Source organism: Sarcophilus harrisii, chromosome 2 (assembly GCF_902635505.1).
Source record: "Sarcophilus harrisii chromosome 2, mSarHar1.11, whole genome shotgun sequence".
Taxonomy (NCBI): domain Eukaryota; kingdom Metazoa; phylum Chordata; class Mammalia; order Dasyuromorphia; family Dasyuridae; genus Sarcophilus; species Sarcophilus harrisii.
In genome coordinates this window covers 107,051,368-107,072,938 of record NC_045427.1, presented here as the reverse complement: position 1 = coordinate 107,072,938, position 21,571 = coordinate 107,051,368, and the positions used below count along the sequence as shown (strand labels likewise).

The 21,571-nt window shown below is 32.0% G+C and overlaps 1 protein-coding gene and 1 long non-coding RNA gene across 6 annotated transcripts in view; one reads left to right on the top strand and one right to left on the bottom strand.

Moving 5' to 3' along the window:
• The window catches only part of WDPCP (WD repeat containing planar cell polarity effector), a 363,046-nt gene that overhangs the window by 63,173 nt on the left and 278,302 nt on the right, over window positions 1–21,571 (top strand). The gene's annotated exons all lie outside the window — the stretch shown is intronic.
• Window positions 1,017–21,227, bottom strand: LOC116421380. The gene is made up of 2 exons (XR_004231725.1): window positions 20,668–21,227; window positions 1,017–1,161 (listed from the first exon to the last, which is right to left on the bottom strand). It is a non-coding gene; the product is annotated as an uncharacterized LOC116421380 (long non-coding RNA).

The window sequence follows — 21,571 nt, the reverse complement described above, 5'->3', positions numbered from 1 at the left end:
CAGCCTTCTGTCCACTTCTCTCTTTGGCCCCCAGAGCTTCTAGCTTATATGCCCCACACTGAGTACAAACCAATCATTATATCACTAGGAAACTATTATTTGTTGTAGGATTAAATCAATGCTAAACTAGATTTAACCAATGTCTCCTCAGTTCCACTTAGTACCTTGTTTCAAGTTCTGACCATAACATCTTCTTGTAGGATTAAATCAATCATACTGAACCATGCTAAATTAGTTAAATATTGTCTCTATCAATTCCACTGACTTAGTACCTTGTAAGAATCCTTTGTTTCAAGTGCAGAGTTCTGGCCCATAACAACTAAGTCCCTTTTAGGATTTAACTAAGGGCATACCCCAACCTCATGGTGTGCTTCCTTTCTACTAGATAATTGTGAGTTCCACTGAGAAACTTGTCTTTCATATGCTCTCCCACTCTATTTCATATTTACCATTTCCAATGTCTATTGTATCCCTTCATTTTTCCTGTAACCTGTTCCCCTAAATAAACCTACCTTTTGCCAAAGAGAATGGCCATTGTGAATTCTTCACATGATAGAACTACAACTTTTGGTACTGCCATCATTTGGTGACAAATCCCACATCATAGATTACGTCAGTGTCATTGGAGCGATTACCTGTATCAGTGATGGCAAAGACCTATTAAATACTGAAGCACCTTGCTCTCAATCACAGTCATTCACAATTGTTGTAAGGAAGCAATAGAATTCAAAGTGGGTCTGTAGAAATAGCCTTCTGTTCATACCAAAGTGCTACCCGCTTTGTGTTGTCTTTACTTTTATTAGATTTTTCCTTTACCTGTGCTTTCTACAATGCTTTATTTATTAGCGTGCTATTATTTAAAAATACTGTGGTCAGAGTTCTCAGTGCCATGGAGACTGAGTATTGTGTTGTCTAGATCCAATAAATACATAAACAATAAATAAATATCCAATAGCAAACTTACATTCAGCGAAAAACATTTAAATCCAAGATGTACTTTTTTTGTAGAATGGGGGTAGATAGATACTATCCTTTAAGATTCTGTTCACTTTATAATATTTCACATACTTCAGGCTCACCAAGACACAATCCTCCAGGCAGTTCAGTGGTTTAATCATCACCTGATGAAATGGTGTGGATTTTATTATGGGCTTCATTTTCCTGAGAAATATGAGAAGTAGAATAGTTTGTTCATTTAGTATGCCAGGTATTTATGTAGCACTAGGCAATGCCTGTTCTGTCAAGCCTCATCTCATTCCTTGGGGAAAAAATCCTTTATCTTCAAACTATAAATTCTACAAATTCTTATTTAGAAATTTGATTTATCCATCAACATTATTTAGTACCCATTGTTTGCATAGGTCTTAAGTAGAATAATGATATATTACAAAAGCAAACAATTCTTGTCTTCAAGATATGTTTAATCAAAAAGACATGCTGGAAAATGAACTTTAGGGGAAAAAATAACAAAAAAGCAAAATATAGCTAATGACAAATATTTGCAACAGTTAAGAACAATGGTATACCAAGTACTTTTAGCTGGCTATAACTAGTGCTTACTATGTGTCAAGCTCTGTGCTAAATGGCTTACCATTATTCTTTCATCTTAGCTTCACAAACTTCTCTAGGATATAGATGCCATTGTTTTTCCCATTTTATAGAAGAGGAAACAAGGAAATAGTTTAAGTGATTTGCTCAGGGTCACAAAGCTATTAAGTGTCTGAGGTCAGATTTGAACTCTCTTCTTGAGTTTAGAATATGATCAAAACAAGCTTTCTAAAAGGAACTGTCAAGAGTCCAACAAGGGAGGGGATGTTTGGAAAGGGGAGGAACAATTGGTAAATTGCATGCAAATATTTATTAGTTGTTTTATTGGATATGGAATTTTCTTGAGTGATATATATTTTCAGGTTGTCCCCTGACCTTCAGCTCCTGCTTTGAATTTAGAGATCTAACCCAACTAACATTCCCTTACTTCCTCACCCATGACATCCCCATGCTTTGCTCCCCATGTCCAGATGTACTCCTTTCTCCACGCTACCTCATAGAGTCCTTCTCTTCCTTTAGGATACAGCTTAAGTGGTACCTTCAGTATGGAGTCTTGACTGATCCCTCCCTAGCCACTCTTTTTTAACCTCTTGGCACATTTGTTTTTTGTTTGTTTGTTTGTTTGTTTGTTTGTTTTTTTATTATAGTAACTTTTTATTGACAAAATCCATTCCTGGGTAATTTTTTTTTTTGCAACATTATCCCTTCTGTTCTGATTGTTCCCTCCCACCCTCCACCCCCTCCCCTAGATGGCAAGCAGTCCTATATATGTTGAATATGTCCTAGTATATCCTAGATACAATGTATGTGTGCAGATCCAAACAGTTTTCTTGTTGCACAGGGAGAATTGGATTCAGAAGGTAGAAGTAACCCAGGAAGAAAAACAAAAATGCAAACAGTTTACATTCATTTCCCAGTGTTTTTTTTTTTCCTTTGGGTGTAGCTGCTTCTGTCCATCATTGATCAATTGAAACTGAATTAGGTCTTTGTCAAAGAAATCCGCTTCCATGAAATTGCATCTTCATACAGTATCGTTGTTGACGTATATAATGATCTCTTGGTTCTGCTCATTTCACTTAGCATCAGTTCATATAATTCTCTCCAAGCTTCTCTGTATTCATCTTGCTGGTCATTTCTTACAACAATAATATTCAATAACATTCATATACCACAATTTACCCAACCATTCTCCAATTGATCAGTTTCCAGCTTCTAGCCACTACAAACAGGGCTGCCACAAACATTTTGGCACATACAGGTCCCTTTCCCTTCTTTAGTATCTCCTTGGGGTATAAGCCCAGTAGAAACACTGCTGGGTCAAAGGGTATGCACAGTTTGATAACTTTTTGGGCATAATTCCATATTGCTCTCCAGAATGGTTGGATTCGTTCACAGCTCCACCAACAATGTATCAGTGTCCCAGTTTTCCCACATCCCCTCCAACACTCATCATTATTTTTTCCTGTCATCTTAGCCAATCTGACAGGTGTGTAGTGGTATCTCAGAGTTGTCTTAATTTGCATTTCTCTGATTAATAATGATTTGGAACACTCTTTCATATGAGTGGTAATGATTTTAATTTCATCATCTGAAAATTGTCTGTTCATATCCTTTGACCATTTATCAATTGGAGAATGGCTTGGTTTCTTATAAATTAAAGTCAGCTCTCTATACATTTTGGAAATGAGGCCTTTATCAGAACCTTTAACTGTGAAAATGTTTTCCCAGTTTGTTGCTTCCCTTCTAATCTTGTTTACATTAGTTTTGTTTGTACAGAAGCTTTTTAATTTGATGTAATCAAAATTTTCTATTTTGTGATCAATAATGGTCTCTAGTTCGTCTTTAGTCACAAATTTTTTCCCCTTCCACAAGTCTGAGAGATAAACTATCCTATGTTCCTCCAATTTGTTTATAATCTCGTTCTTTATGTCTAAATCATGGACCCATTTTGATCTTATCTTGGTATATGGTGTTAAGTGTGGGTCCATCTTGGCACATTTGTTAACTTTGCACTTATGCTGTATATATTTTTAGATGCACTTGTATATATAAGCTTAGAATATCAGCTGTTTGCCAGTAGCAGTGGTTTCATTCTTTGTACTCTTATCCCCAGCACCTCGCACAGAACTATAACAGGTGCTTCATAAATACCCCAATGATTGATTGACTCCTTCCACGTACTTTTGTTCCTCCTCATGAACGATTAATGGATTTGTTAACAGGATCTGTTGTCAGTTCAAGAATGTGAGTTTTACCCTGAAGACTGTAGGTGTTGGTAAATGTCAGCTGTTTATCAGATGCAAAGAATGAAATCAAGGAAGTAGATTGCAATACAGCCTTCTACAATAAAATGAAACTGAAATTTAATAGAATGACATTTTTCATATAACTCAAGATCATTTGTGTTTCCTGATTTAGGGTTTATGTCAATGTTATCTTTTTAATCATAATTAATATTTATATAACACTTCAAGGCTTACAAAACATCTCACATACATTATCCAATTTGATTCTTATGCAAACACTATGAAGGAAGTACAATTAGTATTATTATCATCTCCATTTTATAGAAGAGGAAATTGAGACTCACTGATCTATAACATTAGCAATGTCAGAGTCAGGATCTGAATCGAGGTTTCTCCTGAGTACAGTTCTAACACTTTTCACTATAGTATCCTGTAACTATATTTTTCATTTATTCCTCAACCAAATGGCTTCATATTATTTCTTATGGGATTCAGGAGTGCCAGTTTTTTTCTTTTATTTGAACAAATGAGAATTTGGTTGTCATCTTAGCTTTGGGTATCATTTTATATTTATTTCTAAAACCAATTTAATTCGTATTGGGTTATCTCTGACACCTAGAGTAAGATATAGTTCTTAATTTGCTCAAATATATGAAGAAATGTTTGAGTCAAATTTCCCTTTAAACACTTTAATTAGAATTTTATGATGCATTTAAGTATATATTAGGATAAGAGGAGTAGCAGCTTTAAATAGACCACTTTTAAAAGATAATTTTTAAAAAATGATTATTTGGAATTTAAAAAAAGACTTGGTTATCAGTTTAGAATAATACTTTCTAATAAAAAGTAGACTAATTACAAAATTTCCTTAAATACAGGAACTTTATTCTATATTATACTTTGATACTATATAATATAGCAGGATTGGGTTTGGGAGCAATACTACTACTCTGTAGCTTCTTTTAATAAATGTTTTTATTTGGGATTTTGTACCTCATTTATAAATGATAGATTTATTCTATACTTAAATATCTGATTTATGGTTTAGCTTTTGTATTATGGACCTTTCAATCTGTGACATAGTCAACTTTTCATTAAAGGTACTTCATCAAAGTATAATACAATTGTGGAGAGAAGCTTGATTTCTTGTGATTATATTTGTATACGATATTTCTCAAATCATTAAGTAGGTAACATTAAAATTCAATGTAACTTATTTCTGCCATAAGAATAAATATGCTATTTTATCTTTGGAAATTCTAGCTCTAAGGTGATTATCCCAGCTCCAACTTGCACTAACGTGACAGGTCACTAGAGCTCAGCTGCTATGTCCCCTCTTAAGTCTAAGGAGTTTCCTAGAGGGGTTGGGAATGTCTTTTCTAGAACTATAAGTCACAAGCCTCTTCCTATATGTTATTTGCCCTTATTATCAGTTGATATCTCTCAACCAGACATAATTAGCTTTAAGAAAGCAGTATTTAGGTGGTACAAATATATACCCATAAAATCTATGACCTCTATAGAGTATAGAGGGAAAGGGGTTCAAGCTCAGGGAATGTGAGCTTATCCTCATCTTTACAAAAAGGTTTTGTCAGTTATTTTGCTGAAATCAAGGTTTTTCCCCAGTTATTCCCATTGTCTATCAGCCTAGTAGTTATCTCAAAAGTAGAAATTAGGTTAATTGGATATTATTTATTCTTAATAATTTATGCTAATATTTAGTGCTATAGAGTTATTTCTATAGAACTGCAAACTGTCTCTTCCTAAATCTGGAGATTTTCCAAGTGTCAATATGAAGTTTATAACTCAATATTTTCATGAATTTACTATTTCCTTTTTTTAAAAATGGAAATTATATTTGCTCAATCATATCTATTAGATTTTTTTCATTCCTTTGGAATCTCAGTGGATTATCCTGGGGATTTGAACCTATATGATGTGACTAGGGTTCTTTTGTAATTTTCTCTGTCTTGGCTCTGAATTCCCTCTTGATAATGTCCATTCTATGTTCACAGTATGAAGGTAATTTTCTTTGTTAGAGAAGTAACCAGAAGGATTTATACATTATTATTAATATTATTATTTTTAGAGCTGAGATTTGACATTAATAGTTATATCTCCTGAATTTTGACAGTTGACCTCTGCCCCAACCATTTTTATTACTTCCAAACATTAATTGTATTCAAGTTCAAGACTGAACTTTTTCTATTGCTTTAGTCTTTTTGACACTATTCTTAGTTCTTGCCAGATTTCTAAAATTCACCCACAATTATCTAGCCTCTTCTGTATTTAAAAATATAACAAAAAATATCAAGTATACACAGTCAAGAAAAACCAATTTCCACATTGGCCATATTAAAAAAAAAACATGCATTTTATTCTAAACTCTGAATCCAGGAGGCGGTTGGTATGCTTTTTAATCAGTCCTCTGGAATTGTGGTTGCTGTTGCACAGATCCGAGTTCTTATGGTTTTCAAACTTATTGTTTTATAAATTTTTCTCCTGCTTCTGTCTAGGAAACTGCATCATTTCATACAAACCCATTAGAATATAAGCTTCTTGAGGGCCCCTGGCACATAGTGGGCATGTAATAAACATTCATTTGTTGATTGAAATCTTTTTAGATTTCTCTAAAACCATGCCCTTCATCTTTAGTATAACAGCATATATAAGTAATGTATAAGTGAATATATGCCTATTGGGAATGTAAGTTCCCAAATAAATGTATGTGATCAGAAAAGTGTAGAGACCATTCTTTTGGAACACACTTCAGTAGCATCTAACTAAATCTTTCACCACTTATAAGCACCAAACCATAAGATGACAGGTTTATCTTTCTTCCTTGCCTTTGCATCTATTTCTAATACTCCTGCATCACCATATTAGAACATATGTTTTTGCTCCTCTTCTTCATTTATTTCAACTGATGTCAGCATCAAAGGAGACAAAGTACATAAAGGTCTCTGTAAACCACTATATAAACAACAACTACCTTTTTAGTATTGCCCAATATTGGACAGTAATAACGATGTTACAAAATGGTTTTTTTTCCTTTTGAGGTAAATTTCCATATTACCTCCAGGAATGTGGTAGAAGCAAAAATAATACAGAAATGCTCTTAGTTAATTTATAAACCTGTCATTTGATATTACTAGACTGGGAAAATAGAATTGCCAGGCTTTTTAAAAATTTTAATTACTTGCCTAGAACCAAAGTGTTCTTTTTTCTTTCTGGAAAATGGAAAAAAAAAAAAGATCTAGAAATGGTAGAATAGTTTTCACTTTAATCATCTTTGGAATAAAAACTTGGCAATCTATAACATCAAAGAGGCTAGTTAGAGTCTTTTCTCCTAAACTGTATGCATTTCCTCCAGACAAAAAAGACTTTTATCATTATTTAAATAAGAAATGAAAAGATACATAATTCTAGAATTTCCATTTACCTGTTTCCTAAAACTCAAACTTAGACCTACAAAATAAAATGTCAGATCCCTAACTAGCAATGTCTAATTAGAATAAAATATAATTTAGAAAGTCTTTGGACTTGGTCTTACAACCACACATACAATGGCAGGTTGAGAGTACTGAGAACATAGCCAACAAGATCTCCCCCTTAAAGATTCTAGGAGTATGCTTGATGTATAGTGAGGTATATTTTCCCCAAAATCAGTTATCAGTGATTAGTATACTAATATACAACCAATTAACTCCAATTAACTTTCAAAATGGGATATTTACTAAGAAGATATAGTATGAATGGAAGAATAAACAAATCCCCGTAAACTAGGAGGCCCTTTGGGAGAATAGCTCAAATCTAAAATGTTTGCTACTAAACATTGCCTCTACCAAGTACCTTTTCTGGCATGAATGGTTGTTCTTTCCATGTTCATTGTTTAGCCAGTCTCCAGTCATTGAGCATCTACTTTCTTTCCAATTCTTTATCACAGAAATATTGCTATAAATATTTTGGTACATATCACGTGAAATAGAGTTGGGTGATTTGGTTGATTTTTCCCTACCTTATACGAATGTATGTTTTTAAAGATAAAACTTTTCCTCAGATGACTGCTATAGTTGTGCAAATTTTTTTTTCTCTCTCATTTCTCATTCGTTTTCCTCACACAAAACAACTCAACTCCACACTCCAGCATTTTCACCGTTTGTCCTCTCCACAAATACTTTCCCTCCTTATCTCTACCTCCTGCCTTCCATCAAGTCCCAGCCAAAGTCCCATCTTCTTTAAGAAGTCTTTTCCGATATCCTTAATGCTAGTGCAAGCCTTCTGTTTATTGATTTCATTTAATACTGTGTATGTGTATTTATATTCCCTGTCACCTTGTATTCCAATTTAGATTATAAATTTTTCAAGGACATGGACTATTTTTTGCCTTTCTTTGTATCCCCAATGCTTACCACAATTACTGGCACATATTAGGCACTTTAAAATGCTTATTGACTAACTTTCTATGATGTGTTCTTTGATCCACCCATTCATTAACATTGTCAAAGTTCTAGGTCAGTATCTTTTGCTTGGGTTAATTAATTGTTATTTTTATTGCATTATAGTTTGTAAAAGGTGTGCTTAGTAATTCTGCTTTTTATGTTTATTAAATATACATGTCCTGTCTTATAGATGTACTGCTGATAGCTGTCCTACTGGCAGGCATCAGGATGATGGAAATGACTGATCCAATACAAGTAAAAGAGTTATAAAAGAATAAATTTATAAAACATATAAGAATACAATTGTCAAACACATAACAAAGTTTTATGATGGTATTTCTGGTGCTGATTCAATCAAGCCCCAAGGTCTTGTCTTATCACTTTCTTTGTAGAAAAGATACCAGATGAGACCTGGATAGAGTTAAAAATTTGTCAAACTGAAGAAAACAGGACTCTAACTTAGTGATTGTTTTGTATAGGGTCAAGTGTGTCCTTAGGGAATCTTAAATTAGCCTTCTGTTAGGCATGAAACTGGAATACTCTGCCTAACGAAGTGGCAAAGGTTATTATATATCAGAATCCCCTAGCTCTCCATTGGCCTATAGACCAATCTATTCTATTGATGAGAGACTTGTCCCCTGAAGTTCTTTTTTTAAAAAAGATTTTATTTTTAATTTGGGGAACAAAACAAGCATTTCTATAAGATGCTATAATAAAAAAAAAGATGATTACACATGAAACTGCAAATTTACCAAGTATAATTTTCTATTCCATCCAAATATACAACCAAATTACCATGTAAATTTCTTTCCCCACTCTCTCCTGCATTAGAAATGGCAACCAAATGGTTACTTATATATATATGTATCAATATGTATATATATATACACATACATATATATGAAAAATTATTCCCTACATATTTTTCAGTTCTTTTTCTGATGCAGATAGCATCTTTACATTTCTTCATATGTTCTTTATTTTTAATTTATTTATATATAATAGTCAAAATGACTTATTCACTCAGAATTGTTCTTAAAACAATATTATTGTTGCTGCATACAGTGTTCTCTTGGTTCTCCCTCCTTTGTCCTCTATCATTTTGTAGAAGTCTTTCCATGCCTTTCTACAGTCAAAGAGCTGATCATTTTTTATAGCACAGTAGAATTCCATCACAATCATTTACCACAACTTGTTCAGAAACTTTCTCTACCCTTCCAGAAATAGTTTCCTCTTCAATCCAGATAAGAATAAGATTCCAACATTACCAGTCCTCCATCCCCACTTGTTTCATGGACAACTCAGCCCCAACCCTGCTTTCAAATGATGATAATTTTAAGAATACTAATAACATTTTCATATATATGTAATATATATATAAATTATATAAAATGTATATATGTGTATATGTGTATCTGTGTATAATTAGTAAACAGATTAAACTTAATGAATGAATGCCTTATAGTCTTTAATGTTTTCCTTATATTTCTTCTCTATCTTTTACCTCAAATTTTCTAATGAGTTCTCATCTTTCTGTTACAAATACTTGAAAGTCTTTCAGTTCATCAATGTCCATTTTTTCCCCACTAAAGATTGTACTCAATTTTGCTCAATAAATTGTTCTTGAAAGTAACCCCAGAGGTTTTGCTCTCTGAAATATAATGTTCTGAGACCTGCAGTCTTTTAGAGTAGAAGCTGCTGGGTATTTTAAAATCCAGACTATATTTCCACAGTATTTAAATTGGTTTTTCCCTGTTCCTTGCATTATTTTCTCCTTAATTAGGAAGTTTGAAAATTGGTTATGACATTTGTTTAGGTGGAAAACAGTAGATTTTTTTTCTATTTCTACTTTACCCTCTTGTTCTAGAACTTCAGGACAATTTTCCTTAATAATTTCTTGTAATATTGTAAGCAGATTTTTTTAAAAAAAAAATCTTAACTTTCAGATAGTCAGACAATTCTTATGTTGTCTCTTCTCTCTGTTTTCCAGATCAATTGTTTTTTCTAATGAAATGTTTCAGTTTCTCTTCTATTTCTCCTAGTTTTATTATTGCTTGGTGTTTTAAAATGTCATTCAGTTTTTCTTGACCAATTGTAATTTTCAAGAAGTTATTTTCTTCCTCAATATTTTTATCTTCTTTTTTCAATTGGTTACCTTCCACCCCCCAATAATTTTTTTGGATTGCTTTTATTCCACCTCCCCCCAATTTTTCCTGGATTTCTCTTATTTGATTTTTAAATTCCTCTTTAAATTCTTTCGAGATCTTTTTTCGGGCTTGTGACTATTTGCTTACTTTTTGAAGTAGGAGTGACATGGGGAGTTAGATATCCTCTCTCCTGGGATGGGTTGCTATGTATATAGGGTAGTTAAACCCTTTTACTAAGATTAGTTCCTAATATACAAAATTCCTCCAGATAAAACCCATTATTTGGTCCCAGTCTCTTCTTACATGCACACCCACACCCACACATCTTTTCCCATGAGAATATTCATTAATAGAACCTTTCTTTTCACCTTCTGTGGTAATGATACCTTTCTCCCACCCCCATCTCCCCACATATAATCTCCCCTTTTCCATTGTTTTTATCTTATTCTGGCACATGAAACCCCTTGCTGAAAAAAAGGTAGAAATTTTTGTCCTTTTATTATTCACATTTGGATTTCTTAGGAGTGCATCACCTCCTTCTGTCTTTCATCTCTCTTTTTCAACTCATTGATCTTATCACTCTCAATCCCTCTCACAAAGACATCAATTTATTTATGAGGAGTCTAGGATTTAGTTCATGGGATTTTTATTCAGTTCTCATCTTTACTTCTCTAGTTCTTTTTTTCCTTAAATTAAATTTCCTTAAATTTTTCTTAAATATTTATTTCTGAAGTTCACTTTTATTCTTAGAGCACCCTTTTTTCTTTCTCCTATTCCACAATCAAATTTTTTTTAAATAGCAATTTATAAACATGAGATTTTATTTCATTGTTTATTCTTTTCTTGATAATTTTCTTGTTTAGCTTCTTTTATTTGAAGTCTTTAGAAGTTAGACCATCTATTTACCTCTACTTTTACTAAATATCATTTTTTAAAAGTGATCTTAACTGAGCTTCAAAGAATAAAATTTTTTGGTAATTTTTGTTATTAATTGATTTCTTTTGTTTTCTGGAATATGCTACTCTATTCTTTCCTGAAATTTCTTGTGAATGGAGAACAAGCTTGCATTGTTTAACTTGCCTTTCCTTTATATTTGATGATCTTTCCCCAACTGCTTGAAAAATGTATTGTTTTTGAAATCGTTGAATTATTAAATTTAAACACTATATGCTTTGAAGTTTGAAACTTTGTTTTTGTTTTTGTTTTTTTTGGTTGGAAATCTACAGATTCTTTGTTGATCTATCCTTTGCATAAACATATCCATACTTATACTCTGACCTTTTAAACACTTTTCTCATATTATTTTCTGAATTGTGATAGTCCTACTTTTTAAATTTTCCATTTCCCACCCTGGAAAACATATGCTTCATGATGTATTTAGGAATTCTAGTCTTAAATGTCAGTTGTTTTTGCTTATATAGAGTTCATATGTTCTTTTAACATTATTGATTTTAGTTTTTTTCCTGTTCGTTTTTCTTCCATTTTGTATTTTAAAGCTGTGAATAGTGCTCTCTCTCTCTCATAGATTCTACCTCTTTGGAGAGATTCTTATCATTTTTTTTCTGTTCTGATATTTATATTTGTATTAAAATTTTTAATGATTATTTTTGATTCTTATATCTTTTATGTTTCCTCTCTCTTTCCTCTCTCCTGCCCCTTACCCCTCCCCAAGATGACAGTCTGATATAGATTACACATGTGTAATCATGTTAAATATATTTCTATATTAGTCATGTTGTTAAAAAAAAATCAGAACAAGAGAGGAAAATACCAAGAAAACAAAACAAAACAAAAACAAAAAATAGTATGCTTCAATTTGCATTCAAATTCCATAGTTTTTTTTTTCTGGCTGAGGATAGCATTTTCCATCATTAGACTTTTAGACTTAGATCATTGTATTGCTGAAAAGAGCAAAAATCTATCAGAATTAATTATCTGCACCATGTTGCTATTACTGCATACAATGTTCTCTTGATTCTGTTCACTCAGCATAACTTCATGCAAGTCTTCAAGTTTTTCTGAAATCAGACCGCTCATCATTTCTTATAGAACAATAGGATTCCATTACAATCATATACCATGATCTGTTCAGCCATTCCCCATTTAGGCATCTCCTTGATTTCTAATTCTTTGCCACCACAAAGAAAGCTGTTATAAACATTTTTTGCATATGTGTATCCTTTTCCATTTTTTTATGATCTCTTTTGGATAAAGAGCTAGTAGAGATATTGTAGGGTCAGGGTATGCATAGTTATAGCCCTTTGGACATAGCTCCAGAGTCATTGGATCAGTTTACAACTTTGAATTTTTCCATATTGCCTCCAACATTTATCACCTTTTCTTGTTACCTTCACCAATCTGATGTTTTGAGTTGGTACCTCAGAGTTGTTTTAATTTGCATTTCTCTAATCAATATGATTTAGAACATTTTTTTTCATATGTAATTTCTTCATCTGAAAACAGTCTGCTAATATCCTTTGACCACTTATGAATTGGGGAATGACTTGTTTTCTTATAAATTTGACTTAGTTCTCTACATATTTTGGAAATGAAGCCTTTAAAGAAATACTGGCTATAAAAAATGTTTCCCAGCTTGCTCCTTCTCTTCTAATCTTGATTGCATTGGCTTTTTTTTTTTTTTTTTTTTTTTGGTGCAACAAACATTTTAATTTAATGTAATCAAAATCATTCATCTTACATGTCATACTGTTCTCTATCTCCTGTTTGGTCATAAATCCTTCCCTTCTTCATAGATTGGACAGGTAAACTATTTCTTGTTTTCCTAATTTGCTTATGGTATTATCCTTTATGTCTAAGTCATATACCCATTTTGACCTTATCTTGGTATAGGGTGTCAGATGTTGGTCAATGCCTGGTTTCTGCCATGCTATTTTCCAGTTTTCCTAGCAGTTTTTGTCAAATGGTGAGTTCTTATCTCAGAAACTGAGTCTTTGGGTTTATCAAGTAGTAGATTACTATAATTATTGACTATTGTATTCTAAAGAAAATGTGGGAGAGGAAATGTGTTAGAATTGACTACCAAACTGAAAGTCTACAGAATCATTGTGCTGACCTCACTGTTGTATGCCTGGACAGTATACCGTTGTTATGCCAAGAAACTCTATCACTTCCATTTGAATAATCTTAGAGAAGATTTTGAAGTTCACCTGGCAGGATAAGATATCAGACATTAAGGTTCTTTCTTGAGTAAATTGCTGAACATTCCTTCATATATTTTTTCAAATAATTTATATGATATTGGAATGAATCATTTTTTAAATGTTTGATAGAATTCATTTGTAAATCCATTTAGCCTTGGAGTTGTTTTTTTTTTTTTTTTTTTTTTTTTTTTTAAGAGAGTCCTGTTCTGTTAATCTGGGCAATTTATATTTTTGTAAATATTCATTCATTTCACTTAGATTGTTATATTTATTGGCATATAATTGGGCAAAATAGTCCCAATTATTGTTTTAATTTCCTCTTTATTGGTGGTGAATTCACCCTTTTTATTTTTGATTCCCTAATTTGGTTTTCTTTTTTTTTTTTTAAATCAAATTAACCAAAGGTTTATCTATCTTATTAGGTTTTCCCCATAAAACTACGTCTTAGTTTTATTTATTTGTTCAATAATTTTCCTTTCTTTAGTTATATTCATATCTTCTTTGATTTTCAAAATTTTTAATTTGGTATTTTATTGCAGGTTTTTAATCTGTTCTTTTTCTAGCTCTTTAAATTGCATGCCCATTTCATTGATCTTCTCTTTCTCTATTTTATTCATATAAATATTTAAAGATATAAAATTTCCCCTAAGAACTTCTTTGGTTTCATTTTACATGTTTTGATATGTAGTCTCAATATTGTCAATCTCTTTGATGAAATTATTGATTGTTTCTATGATTTGTTCTTTGACTCACTCATTATTTAAGATTAGAATGTTTAATTTCCAATTATTTTTATTCTTTTTTCCCCAAGTCCTTTATTGCATATAATTTTTATTGCATCATAATCTGAAAAGGATGCATTTAATATTTCTGTCTTTATTTGATTATGATGTTTTTATGCTCTAATGAATGATTAATTTTTGTGTAGGTACCATGTATCACTGAGAAAAAGGTATATTCTTTTCTATTCAAATTCATTTTTCTCCAGAGGTCCATCATATCCAAATTTTCTAAGATTCCATTTCCTTCTTAACTTTTTTCTTGTTTGTTTTGTGGTTAGATTTATCTAATTCTGAGAAAGGGAGATTGAAGTCTTCCATTAGCATAGTTTTGCTATTCATTTCTTTCTGGAACTGCCTTAATTTCTCTAAGAATTTGGATGCTACACCACTTGGTACATATACATGTAATGTTGATATTACTTCATTTCATTCCTCTGACTTGGTGTTTTGATCTTCTCTGTCACCATAGTAGTTTTTTATTGTTAAAGTTCTTTTTGTGTCTTGCTTATTTTTTTCTTTGTTTGTTTGTTTCTTTTCTTTTTGCCTATTTTGTGGCTTTTAGAGGCAAGCTCTGCTCTTTGAGCACAGGGGATGCTGTCCCAAGATGCTTGTACAGCTTTGAGCTCTGGGGACTTTGAGCTTTGGCTTTCAGCACAGGGGTCTCTTGTGTTTGGTGACTCACCCACAGCACTAGTACCAATTATTGTTGCCTGGTTTCCAGGGTTGGCAGTTTGCCTTCTGTCCTGGAGATGGAGGCTCCACCACTGATCTGCTGTGCTAATGTTTTACAAAGGCAGGACTAGGGGTTTCTGTTACTGATCTGTGCTGAGATTAAGACCCTCCCATTTGTTTGAACACCATCTGCACTGTGCTGCACTCCCTTTCCACCCAAATGAAACTGACCTTTCCTGAAGTCTTTTCAAGCTATGTTGACTTGGATTTCTTTTTAGGTTCTGTCATTACAGAATCTGTTCAAAGGTTTTGTTTCATGTCATTTCTAAAGGAAACTGGGGAGAGCTTAAGCAACTTCTTAGATTTTTCTCTGCCATCTTCTAAACTCTGTTATTTGTATTTCTAAACTTTTCATTGACAATTCTTATTTCTTATCTGAATTCATTCTTAATTTACTTAAGTATTTTAGTTCTCTTTTGTGCTCTCCATTTTGAAGTTTTTTTGATGTTGTTCTATGATCTCTAGGGATTCATAAGTAAGTATTCTCTATCTTTCTGTGTTAATTTTCCTTAATTTAATATTTGTTCAAAAGACTTTTATTTCTCTTTAATATTTTACTCATTTTTATTTCTGCACTTATGGCCTTTTTTGTTGGTTTGTCTGTTGGTGAGTTTTTATTGATTCTTGATTTCTTGAATTTTTTATCTTTCAGCTTTTTAGTTGTTATTGACATTACTGACCTTTGAGAATGCATTCTTCAGGTTCTGCCCCTCCTGTTGAGGTACAGACTACTGTGGCTGTCTTGCCATTAGGTTATGAGAGAAAGCTAGACTTAGGCCCCTACTTCCAGAGGGACAGAACTTGATCCAAACTAGGTTTTCAGTCCCCTTTCCTCTCAGCCTAACACAGTTATTCTCTGTTCTGTGATTTTGAGTACCACATAATACATCTTGTGTTCTAGCAGAATATTTTAGTCCCTTTTCTCCTTCCCTTTGAATGGCTAATCAGAATCAGTGTCTGAGACTTCTTACAGGATTTGGAGAATAGGACTTAGGATGTTACTGGAGTAGTCTCATAGCCAGATCTGCATCAATAACCATACTATTTTTGCTTATTATCACTTTAGTAAGTACATGGTCATTTAAGAGGAAGCAGATCACTATGAGACTTCTTAAGCATTAAAATCTTCCAGCATTAATTCATAAACGTTTTTATTTTTTGTCTGGGGATCTTTCTCTTTATCTTGAGGATTTATTTATTTATAATTTATTGTATCTTTTGCATAACCCTTTTTTTTTTAGAGATTTTGGGTTTGGAGAAGTTTACAGAAAACAATTATTTTGTTATCTTGCTGGATTGTTGTTATTTACTATTAGTTGAGGAACAAACCCCTTAACTTCTCCAGGATTCTTGATTATTCACCTTCAAAAATCAAGGGTTGGATAAGATCACTTTCCAAGATCCATTTCAGTTCTAAAATCTATGACACTTTGAAGGAATTGTGATCATATTGAAATTGGAGAAGAAATAGATTTAGGAGGGATAAGAAAAAGTGAGAAATAGAAGATAGGAGTATAATTAAACAGGATGAAATAGAAGGTTGCACCTTTTAAAAACTTAGCCAAATGAGTATAAACTAGTGCAGATGTATTGGGTGTAAACCTATTTGGGGAGCAAGAGGATGGAGGTTATAAGTAATTTACTAACTTTTGCATTTATTTCCTATGTTATTGTTAAGTAACCCAGATCTAAAGAAAGGAATAATATAAAGGGATATGTGGTGCAGAGGAAAGAGAATAAATTTAGACAAAGTACAGACAGAAGATATTTTTCTTTAAGATAAGAGATAAAACAAAGACTATTGTTTTTCTACCTTTAAAAGTGATGGTTTCTTTTTCACAATGCCTACATGATATAAAAATGCCTTTCTAAGCATTGACATGTGAAATGCAATAGAATTTGAGATATAAAACTAAAGATGATTGTAATTAAGTTTTTTTTTTCATGTTTTGAGAGGAATACTATCTTTCTTGAGCAAGATCTGCTTTCTTGACCTATCTGCGATAGGTAACTCAATGAATAGAATACCAGGCTGATGTTAGGAAGACTCATCTTCCTGAGCTGAGCTGTGGCCTCAGACACTAAGTGTATGACTGGGCAAGTCACTTGACTCTGTTTGCCTGAGCTCCTCTTCTGTAAAATGAGTTGGAGAAAGAAATGGCAAAGCATTGCAGTGTCTTTGCCAAAGAAACCCCAAGTGGAGTTATAAAGAGCCAGACAATTATTAAAAAACAATTGAACAACAATAAAAATCTTTCTTTCTATTTGTTCTTGCTCATTTTACAGTGGTCTTTGATTTCTATTCTTTTACCTTCTTTTTAAAAGTAGTTCTAAATTGGCAATAAATTCCTACATTTAAACATTGCTCCAGGTTTTGACTTTTTCTTTTCTTCTAAATTGTTCAGGAATAATTTGTGAAATTCATTGTTTTTATTTTTTCTTCAAAATAACTTTTTCCTTTTGTATATTTGTGTAGGAATGGCATTAATCCATATTTGTGATTTTTTAAAATCTAGATTTCATAATTATAGTATCGACCTTTCTAATTTTCCTGTCATTTCATTACTATGATTGATACCCTTTTTTTAAAAATCAAAGAAAATTAAATCTTCTTTAGAGAATCTCTCACCCCTTTTTTGAATATTATAAAGATACTACTAATGAATAAAAGCTTTTTGTTTTTTATGCAATCATATGTTGGGGAGAGGACGAAGAAGGCTGAGGCAAAGCTGTTGAAGTTCTTTCATATGATACTGGGAGAAAAGAGGTTTCTTTGTATTAGTGGAATACTGTGTATCATAAAATATTTAAAATGAATATCAGCAAACAAGATGTTCAAATTAACAAGAAACTAGAAAATGACTATGCAAAGGTCAGTACTGATCTTCAAATAATAGTGAAATTTAATTGGTTGTATGAAATATGTAGAAAGAAGAAGTAGGCCACATTTATAGGCATCATTGATAAATTGTTTAAATGTCAGAACTACTTACAGTACAGAAAATTATGTTAAATTTGTTGGATATATTTAGCTAAATGAGCTTAATAGTTTCAATTATGCCCTGGCAAATTGTTTTTCCAGTTTTAAGTACAAAAAGAGATTTATAAAAGATTTTGACAAAATTAATTTCAAAAAACTTAGGGATTTATACTTTAAAATGATGAGTATGGTAAATATTTAATTTGCAAATCTTTATAATTTTATTTTTCATTTTAATCACATATTGTGCAGATTCTTCAAGTGTAGTTATCTGTAGTTTATTGCTTCTTTCAGACATAGTATTACCATGACTATTTTTTTCTATCTATATCAATTATTATATTATCTCCTTAAGGCAAGCAGCCTTAGATGTCCATGACACTTCAATGAAGCATTAGCTGTGGAGATGAAATTAGGTTAAATTAAGTTCAGAATGCTTTCCAAGTAATGGTTTTACACAATTTTAAGGGAAAATGACTTTTAGCTACCTCACTTCATTCCCTTTCCTCCCTTTGTCCACTGTTCACTTTTAAATGATTCTCTAAGCATTTTATTAATAGTTTTTCAAGTAACAATATTTTTATTAGCATATCCTTTCTATTACCCTCCCCTGTCTATTTGAATGAATAGAGAAAGAAATAATCCTACAAATCAAATCCCTCAATACATAGCTACATAATCCAGCAAAACAATTTCTCATATTAGCCACGTTCAAAAATGTGTATCTCCTACATTTTAAGTATATCATCTTTGTCAAAAAATTTTAATGTTTTTCTCTATGGTGTTATTATTATAATATAAATTATTTTCCTAGTTCTGCTCACTTCACTCTGCATCAGTTTGTTCTGAAATTCTGCCTAGTTTCCTCTGAAATAATTAATTCTATTATTTCTTATGAAAATAATATTCCATTGTATTCACCTGCCATTGCCCAATAAGAGGATACCTCCTTAGTTTCCATTTTTTGGGCTACATTGAAAAGAGCTGATTTATTTTTGTATTTATAAAATCCTCTTTTTTTTTATTTCTTTAGGGTATAGGCCTAGGTCTAGAAATCAATATTTTCTGGGGTATAATTGGGTCAAAGAATATACATTGTTTGGAAACTTTATGGGCATAGTTCCATGTTGCTTTTCAGAATGGCTAGGCCAGATCACTGCTCCATCAAAAGTGCCTTAGCGTATCTGTTTCCCCACAATTCCAACATATGTCATTTTTCCTTTCTTGTCATGTTTGCAGTCTGTATGTAATGGAACCTCAAAGTTGTTTTACTGTGCATTTCTCTGGATTATTAATGGGTTAGAGCATTTTTAATGTGAATTTTAATATATTGGATTTTCTACTTTGAAAATTGCCTGTTCATAGTCTTTTACCATGTATATATTGGGAAACAGCTTCTAGTCACATAATCTAAATCAGTTCATATTTTAGATGAAACTTTTATCAGAGAAATTATTTTTCCCCCAGTTACCTGTTTCTTGTCTAATTATTACTATATTAGATGGATTTACACAAAACTATTCTAATACATAAATACAGTTTTTCATTATATCTTGTGTGATCCTCCTCTCTTATGTGTGCTCAATCATAACTTCCACTACTCATGAATCTGAAAGGCAATTTATTCCTTGCTCATCTAATTAGTTTCAAAATGTAACCTTTTATATCTTGGTCATTTATCTATTTAGAGCTTATCTTGATGTGTGGTTGATGTATTGTCCTAAACCAATTTCTACTATACCATTTTTCAGTCTCCTAGAAATTGTGTTTTTTCCCTCAATCAGCCATTCTTCTAGTAACTGGGATCTTTGAGTTTATCAAACATTATGCTACTGTGTTTATTTTCTGCTATATGTTATATACTTAATCTATTCCTCCATCCTATTCCATTCTCTAAATAATTTAATTGTAGTATAATTTGAAATCTGGAACTTCATAAGAGTTCATCTTCTCACATTTAAAATTTTTTCATTATTTTCTTTGAGTTGTTTGACCTTTGTTTCTCCATATGAATTTTACATTTGTCTAAGTTTATAAAATCTTTCTTAAAATTCTTTAAAGGCATCTTTAAGGTTTTTAAGAATACTGTAACTTTACAAAAATATTTTTAAACTGCCTTCAGACACAGAAATTTTTACTAACTTTATAACATTTTGTGCCTCTTAAAATTGATTTTTGTGTCTCAAAATTTGTTTTAAAAGATTGTACCTTAATAGTTTAGCTTAATATTGCCAAATTTACATATCCAGTTTCAAACCAATCAACCTAACAAAGGATTACTTTTACAGGACTGTAACAAAATGCAGGAAGTGGTAATGAAGAGGGTTTAGAAGCTGAAAATATGCCCCCAAACCATAATCAGTAAAAATATTTAGTTCTGAATTTGAATACTCTCCAGACTCAAAATCTGTAACCTTGAGCAAATAACTTAAGGTTTCTTTAGCCTCAGTTTCCTCATCTGCAAAATGAGAATCATAATAAAACTTAACATACATTGTTGTTAGGCTTAAATAAGAGATAACATGTAAAATATTTTGCAAACTCTATATAAATGCTATCTGTAAGTATTATTAATAGTGGTTAAAAATAGAGAAGTTGATCCGTGAAATAGATTAGGTACATGACTTACAGAAACATACAAACATAGCAGCACAGAATTCAAAACCTCATGAAGATGTCATACTGGAATGGAATGATATCATAAATGGAATCACTTTTGACAAAAACTTCTGCGAAAACAAAAAAGCAGTTTGGCAGATATTAAATTTAGGCTAGTATTTCACACAACATAGCAAGATAAACATAAATAGATACATGATCTAGACATAAAATATCACATTAAAAACAAAATAAAGGAGCAAGAGAAGTGGCTTATTTGTTTATTTATTTAAAATCTTCTTTTTGATTTCCCATATTTAATTAGTTCCTACATTATGTCAACTTTTCCTTTTAAAAGTCAGGTTCATTCCTTCCTTTCCATTGTGACTACTTGTGTCTTTGTTTACTTTTGTTTACCTCTCCACTAGATTATTTAATTGAACTCCCTACCTTCAGTTTTTCCTTTCCCTAATTCATAGTCAATGCTAAATTAATCTTTCCAAAGAAATTATTGCTAGACAATTTTAAAAAATCATCTTCTTCATACTGTGTTGAAGTTAGAACTTAATGTCAACATTCATCTACTGTAAGGCTCTCATTTCATATATGAAATATCTAAAGCCTAGAAAAGTGAAATTACTTGCTTGACTTCACACAAGTAGATGGGGATGGCAGGGAGAGGAAGAGAGTAAGAAGGAGAGAGAGAGAAAGAAAGAGAGACAGAGGGAGAGAATGAGAGAGCCACAGAGAGAGAATAAGAGAGACAGACATGTTCAGAAACAGAGAGACAGATAGAGAGACAGAGAGAGGCAGCATGCAGATACATTCTCTGCATCCCATTCTCCTGCCATTTTGAACTTCCCTTTATGCAATTCTTCTACCAACAGAATGTAAATTTCTTGAGAGAAGAGCTTATCTTTCTTGTATTTGGAACC